Raw genomic sequence first — 7698 nt, 5'->3', positions numbered from 1 at the left:
GCTCTTATAAATCTGACATGGCATTGGGCATGGCCCAATTATACGATATTGATTTTGTTCAACCAATTCTTTGTTATGCATTCGATAGTACCCAATTCACGTTGTGCCCATTCACAGTTCTCATTCATTACACAAACTTCACAGTGCAGTATATGACATTGAGGCTGCGGGCAGAGATTCAGCAAACCAACGCTAATTTCTTTACTACACCAAGTGCTATGACGTTCACAATCCACACCTGCCGGCACGCAACGTCCTTTAATGCCACATTCGTCACACCACTGACAAATAGGTGTAGTCTCGATGTGCGTCGGCCATGAGGCAAGCAAGCGCAACAAGTACTAAAAGTGGAACAATTACGACGCGCAATCCATACATCATCACATGCAGCGCCGTTATTATAAATCAATGTACCATTATGATATTCACATACGCCAGCATCACCTTCGCTGTAGCAATACGATGCTGAACTGTATGTGCCTGTGACTGTGCAAAAGCTACAACCCTTATGATGCCGGCACAAATATTTGCTAGCGCCCCACACTTGACAAATATCATCGGGTAAATAAATGCGTGTGACATGGGATTGTGCGGCGCTACCATCCCAACCGCCTATTATATAAATTACGTTGCTCTCGTGACCGATCGAAATTGCTTCAGCGTACGTGGAATGCGGCAGCCTACCAACAACATGTACATCCTCTGTTAGACGTATCCATTGATTTCAATCATATATATAAGCTACAAGTACATCGCTAGCTTCATAAGGTTGCGTTCGTCCACCATAGACAATCATATATTTCTCGGTTGTGGCGGCCGAATGAAAATAACGTGCGCGTGGCCGCATTGCATCAGGACGCATGAGTTCTTTGAATGTCGGCAGTTCTGTCCAAGTCATTTTTTGTAAATTAAGCGCATACAGTTTATTCTGTGGCTCTACTGCCGAGTACCACCAAACACATAGAGTATATGCGCATCTGCTTGATACACCGTGCTATGACCATAGAGCACTGGCATGCGCATACCCAATGCAAGCAGCTGCTCCCAACCCGTTACCAGACGTGGAATATTCTTGCATACAATCGCTTCACAGTACATAGTACCTGCCATCACCAATACCTGAAACTAGAAAAGGCAAAAGTAAAGAAGTTAGAAAATGTACAAAACACTAAAAACGGAACGATACCGGCATACTTACCCATCCACTGTTCTGCATCTCCACCACCAGTCACCTGAAAAAGAAAAGAAAATTTATTAAAAATCTGAAATAACATAAAAAATAGTTATTGAAATAAAATTATTGCAAAATGTTTTACTACTTACCCTTGTGTCCAGCAACGCGTAAAATTCCACATGAATTGAAGCAAAAACGGTAAAATAAATCTTTCGATTCATTTTTGTTTTTGCTTCATTCTCTATACTGGAAGGCATATTTGTAACCAACGTATGTACATATGTATGTATGTATGCCTACTTGGTTCGGCATATTCTATTAGTGCTGCATCAAATGACGCACACTGATACCGAAAACCCGCAAAAGGAACAAAATCGGGATCGGCTTTTTTGACCCGGGCAGTCCCAAAACATACTTACGCACAAAAAATAAAGGCAAACACCTCCTTAAAAAATTAATTGCTCTCATTTACAAACAAAAAAAAAACAACCAAAAAAAATTTTTTTTGATTTTTTGATTTTTTTTGCCGTCGGTACTGCCTGTTTTTTGGCGGGGGGCAGGACTTGTTGTTTCTCAACAACAAACATCACGAACAGTCATTATAAGGGCTCGGTACAAAAACGATCCGGGTCCCGAAATAAAAGAATCCCGACACGCAAAATCCCGAAATGGAAAAAAAGTCAACTGTTTCTACCGGCCTAGTGTGCTACTGCCCCAGTGACCTAGTTTTTTTCAAGGGCAAGCAAATACATATATGTATATATATACTCGCACACCACAAATTCACCATACCAGATGTCAGCTAACCAATAATACAATCTCATAATGATACGTGCAGATAGAACGCGTCGTGAAGAACGCATCGCCAGTCTGCATGCAAGCACCGGCAGTTGGTACACTTTCCAATTTAATTACGATTTGCGCTGCTTGTCATGAGCTTTCGAACGAATTAAATACATACCTTCGTCGGCCCCTACGCTTCGCTTTAAACTCGCTTTTATTCATCTATTTTAATATACGTTTTGTAATAAAACACCTTCGCTTCACCCAACCAACCTCACGGCCACTCGCCCTGGCACATCCATAAAATGCCACAGTCGCCCTGAGAGCGACACGACACGTTATACGCTGGAACGGAGACCTCGGCCTCTTCGTCCAGCCCAGAAAAACCTCAAAACCATCGAGTCTGGAACGGAGACCTCTGCCTCTTCATCCAACCAACAAAAAACCGCAAATCTGGAATGGAGACCTCGGCCTCTCCATCCGGAACGACAAAAACCAAAGAATAACAAAAATTGGTGCCAATCTGGAACGGAGACCTCGGCCTCTTCGTCCAGCCTTACTGGCCATCGACTATACACATATTACATTCTGAATTTCTATATTTAAGAATTATGTATAATTCAATGGCAAGAAATATTCACTTACATCTGTTCATCACCGTTAATTTTTATCATCCTAGCTTAGGTGGCATGCTAAGCAAGTCGGAAAGGATTCCCGGCCATTTTGCGTCGCCGACGAACTCTTCATTTAGATTAAGTTTAGTGTGTAAGTCTTATATTAATTTTTCCTCGTTTCAGCGGAGGTCATTGGCGGAAAACGATGTTGCGTATCGCAAGGGGGGCCGGCATGTTTAGGCAGGATGCCTAACTTTTCCGCAACTGATTGCGACCCCCCCAATGCAACTCTGCAAATCGATACTCGACTTAATTTACAACCACCCACACCATCACCCTCATGCATGTGCATGCATGTACATGCACGTGTATGTGTGCTTTTTGTCAGCACTCATGCATATGCATGTCGGGGTTGATGTGTGGGTGCCTTTCCCCTCCAAAACGGAGGATTTTGCGGGTCAACGGTTGTAGCTTGCTATACAACCGGCCTCTTTGATTTCAACAGCCAACCAGTTAACATCTGCCGCCAGCGATCTCTGCCGTATTTCTGCGTTTATTCAGGTAATATTGTAACTATTGCTAGTTTTACATTTACCCAATAAATCACATATATTATAACGAGAAATCTCGTCTATTTGCTTATTTTCATTTCCAACCCGCTTACTCCCGCTGAGATCGACCCGGTACGCCCACCTCTCCAGGATTAGACGCACACCGGCCGAACACGCATCATGAACTCCTATGCAATACATTTTTAACAGCTCAATCATATTACAATATTATACAAATTATTTACCTAACACAGCGGTTACCTAACATCAATGGAATGTCGAATATGAAACTCTTGTCTGTTCACATATAATAAATTCTGCTTATTATCAATTTTAGTTTCTCACCAAAATATTTACATACAACCAATCATGAGAATTAACCAGACAGAATATCGATTTGCTGACGAATGCATACATATTTACATATATGCATAGCATGCATACAAATCTACATGCATGCAGACTATGCATACAAATCCACATGTATGCATAGCGTGCATACAAATCTACATGTATGCAGACTATGCATACAAATCTACAGGTAAGCATACCATGCTTACAAATCTACATGTATGCATACCGTGTATACAAATTTACATGTATGATTAGTGTTAATACAAATGTACATATTTTTATACTCAGTTGAGCAGAGCTCACAGAGTATATTAAGTTTGATTGGATAACGGTTGGTGGTACATATATAAAGGAATCGAGATAGATATAGACTTCTATATATCAAAATAATCAGGATCGAAAAAAAATTTGATTGAGCCATGTCCGTCCGTCCGTCCGTCCGTCCGTCCGTCCGTTAACACGATAACTTGAGTAAATTTTGAGGTATCTTGATGAAATTTGGTATGCAGGTTCCTGAGTACACATCTCAGATCGCTATTTAAAATGAACGATATCGGACTATAACCACGCCCACTTTTTCGATATCGAAAATTTCGAAAAACCGAAAAAGTGCGATAATTCATTACAAAAGACAGCTAAAGCGACGAAACTTGGTAGATGAGTTGAACTTATGACGCAGAATAGAAAATTAGTAAAATTTTGGACAACGGGCGTGGCACCGCCCACTTTTAAAAGAAGGTAATTTAAAAGTTTTGCAAGCTGTAATTTGGCAGTCATTGAAGATATCTTGATGAAATTTGGCAGGAACGTTACTTCTATTACTATATGTACGCCTAATAAAAATTAGCAAAATCGGAGAAGGACCACGCCCACTTTTAAAAAAAAAATTTTTTAAAGTAAAATTTTAACAAAAAATTTTATATCTTTACAGTATATAAGTAAATTATGTCAACATTCAACTCCAGTAATGATATGGTGCAACAAAATACAAAAATAAAAGAAAATTTCAAAATGGGCGTGGCTCCGCCCTTTTTCATTTAATTTGTCTAGGATACTTTTAACGCCATAAGTCGAACAAAAATTAACCAATCCTTTTGAAATTTGGTAGGGGCATAGATTTTATGACATTAACTGTTTTTTGTTAAAATGGGCGAAATCGGTTGATGCCACGCCCAGTTTTTATACACAGGCGTCCGTCTGTCCTTCCGCATGGCCGTTAACACGATAACTTGGGCAAAAATCGACATATCTTTAATGAACTTAGTTCACGTGCTTACTTGAACTCACTTTATCTTGGTATGAAAAATGAACGAAATCCGACTATGACCACGCCCACTTTTTCGATATCGAAAATTACGAAAAATGAAAAAATGCCATAATTCTATACCAAATACGAAAAAAAGCATGAAACATGGTAAGGTAATTGGATTGTTTTATTGACGCGAAATATAACTTTAGAAAAAACTTTATAAAATGGTTGTGACACCTACCATATTAAGTAGAAGAAAATGAAAAAGTTCTACAGGGCGAAATAAAAAACCCTTAAAATCTTGGCAGGTATTACATATATAAATAAATTAGCTGTATCCAACAGATGATGTTCTGGGTCACCCTGGTCCACATTTTGGTCGATATCTGGAAAACGCCTTCACACCACTCCCTTTTAAAACTCTCATTAATACCTTTAATTTGATACCCATATCGTACAAACATATTCTAGAGTCACCCCTGGTCCACCTTTATGGCGATATCTCGAAAAGGCGTCCACCTATAGAACTAAACCCCACGCCCTTTTAAAATACTCATTAACACCTTTCATTTGATACCCATATCGTAAAAACATATTCTAAAGTCACCCCTGGTCCACCTTTATGGCGATATCTCGAAAAGGCGAACACCTATAGAACGAAGGCCCACTCCCTTTTAAAATACTCATTAACACCTTTCTTTTGATACCCATATTGTACAAACAAATTCTAGGGTCACCCCTGCTCCACCTTTATGGCGATATCTCGAAACGGCGTCCACATATGGAACTAAGGATTACTCCCTTTCAAAATACTCATAAACACCTTTCTTTTGATACCCATATTGTACAAACAAATTCTAGGGTTACCCCTGGTCCACCTTTATGGCGATATATCGAAACCGCGTCCACCTATGGAACTAAGGATTACTCCCTTTTGAAATACTCATTAGCACCTTTCATTTGACACCCATATCGTGCAAACGCGTTCTATAGTCACCCCTGGTCCACCTTTATGGCGATATCTCGAAAAGGCGACCACCTATACAACAACCACCACTCCCTTTTAAAACCCTTATTAATACCTTTAATTTGATACCCATATCGTACAAACATATTCTAGAGTCACCCCTGGTCCACCTTTAGGGCGATATTTCGAAACGGCGTCCACCTATAGAACTAAAGCCCACTCCCTTTTAAAATACTCATTAACACCTTTCGTTTGAGGCCCATATTGTACAAACAAATTCTAGGGTCACCCCTGGTCCACCTTATGGCGATATATCGAAACGGCGTCCACCTATGGAACTAAGGATTACTCCCTTTTAAAATACTCATTAACACCTTTTTTTTGATACCCATATTGTACAAACAAATTCTAGGGTCACCCCTGGTCCACCTTTGTGGCGATATCTCGAAATGGCGTCCACCTATGGAACTAAGGATTACTCCCTTTTAAAATACTCATTAACACCTTTCATTTGAAACCCATATCGTACAAACGCATTCTAGAGTCAACCCTGATCCACCTTTATGGCTATATCCCTAAATGGCATCCACCTATAGAACTATGGCCCACTCCCTCATAAAATACTCTTTAACGCCTTTCGTTTGATACACATTCCAGGGTTTCCCTCGGTTCATTTTCCTACATGGTTATTTTCCCTTATGTTGTCACCATAGCTCTCAACTGAGTATGTAATGTTCGGTTACACCCGAACTTAACCTTCCTTACTTGTTAGTATTAAGGTAATTATGAATGTGTAGGTTAAGAATGTATCTATAAAAGAAAAAGAATTTGTTTAATAAATTAATTGATGTTCAGACATTCAAACCACAAACATTTCGTTTTATAAATTTAAATATTTCATTAGTCCCGAATGGCCCCGACGGAATTCCTGACGGATCCCGAAAACCATCCAGAAATTATGCCGGTGTCCAAATGATCCCGAAATGGCCCCGACGGGATCCCGGACGGATCCCGAAAACTACCCAGAAATGATACCGGAAAGTTCTTCAAATGATCCCCTAATAGTCCCGAAATGACCCTGACGGGATCCCGGACGGCTCCCGCAGACTATGCAGAAATGTTGCTGAAAGGGTCCCCATTTGAGCCCGTATCAGTCGATAAAAAGTCCCGAAGTGACCCCGACGGGATCCAGAAAACTATCTACGAGATGATGCCAGAAGGTACCCCAAAATTAGACCGAAATAGTCCCGAAATGACCCCTGCGGGATCACGAACGGATCGCGAAAACTATCCAGAAACAATGCCGGAAGGGTCCCCAAATGATCCCCTAAAAGTCCCGAAATTACCCTGCTGGGATCCCGAACGGATCCCGAAAACCATTCAGAAATGATGCCGAAAGGGTCTCAAAATGATCCCGAATTAGTCGAGAAAAAGTCCCGAAATGACCCCGACGGGATCCCGGACGCATCCCAAAGACCATGTACAAATGATGCCGAGAAATACCCCAAATGATTCCGAAAAAGTCCCGAAATGACCCCGACGGGATCCCAAAAATCATCTAGAAATGATGCCGGAAGGTACCCCAAATGATCCGGAAAAAGTCCTAAAATGACCCCGACGGGTCCCGGACGAACCTCGAAAACAATGATACCGGAAGGGACCCAAAAAGTCACGAAATGACCCCGACGGGATCCCGGACTGATACCGAAAACCATCCAGATAGGATGCCGAAATGGTTCCTAAATTATCCCGTATTATTCGAGAAAAAGTCCCGAAATTACCCCGACGGGATAACGGACGGATCCCGAAAACCATGTATAAATGATGCTGGAAGGTGCACCACCGAGATTCCCGACGGATCCCGGAAACTATGCCGAAATCATACGGGAAAGGTCTTCAAATGATCCCCTAATTGTCCCGAAATTACCCTGACGCGATCCCGGACGGATACCGAAATCCATCCAGAAATGATGCCGAAAGGGTCCCAAATTATCCCGTATTAATCG

Source organism: Eurosta solidaginis, unplaced genomic scaffold, assembly GCF_040869045.1.
Source record: "Eurosta solidaginis isolate ZX-2024a unplaced genomic scaffold, ASM4086904v1 ctg00001172.1, whole genome shotgun sequence".
NCBI classification, from domain to species: Eukaryota; Metazoa; Arthropoda; class Insecta; order Diptera; family Tephritidae; genus Eurosta; species Eurosta solidaginis.
The sequence above is the reverse complement of the archived record's forward strand: the minus strand, read 5'-3'. Positions refer to the sequence as shown.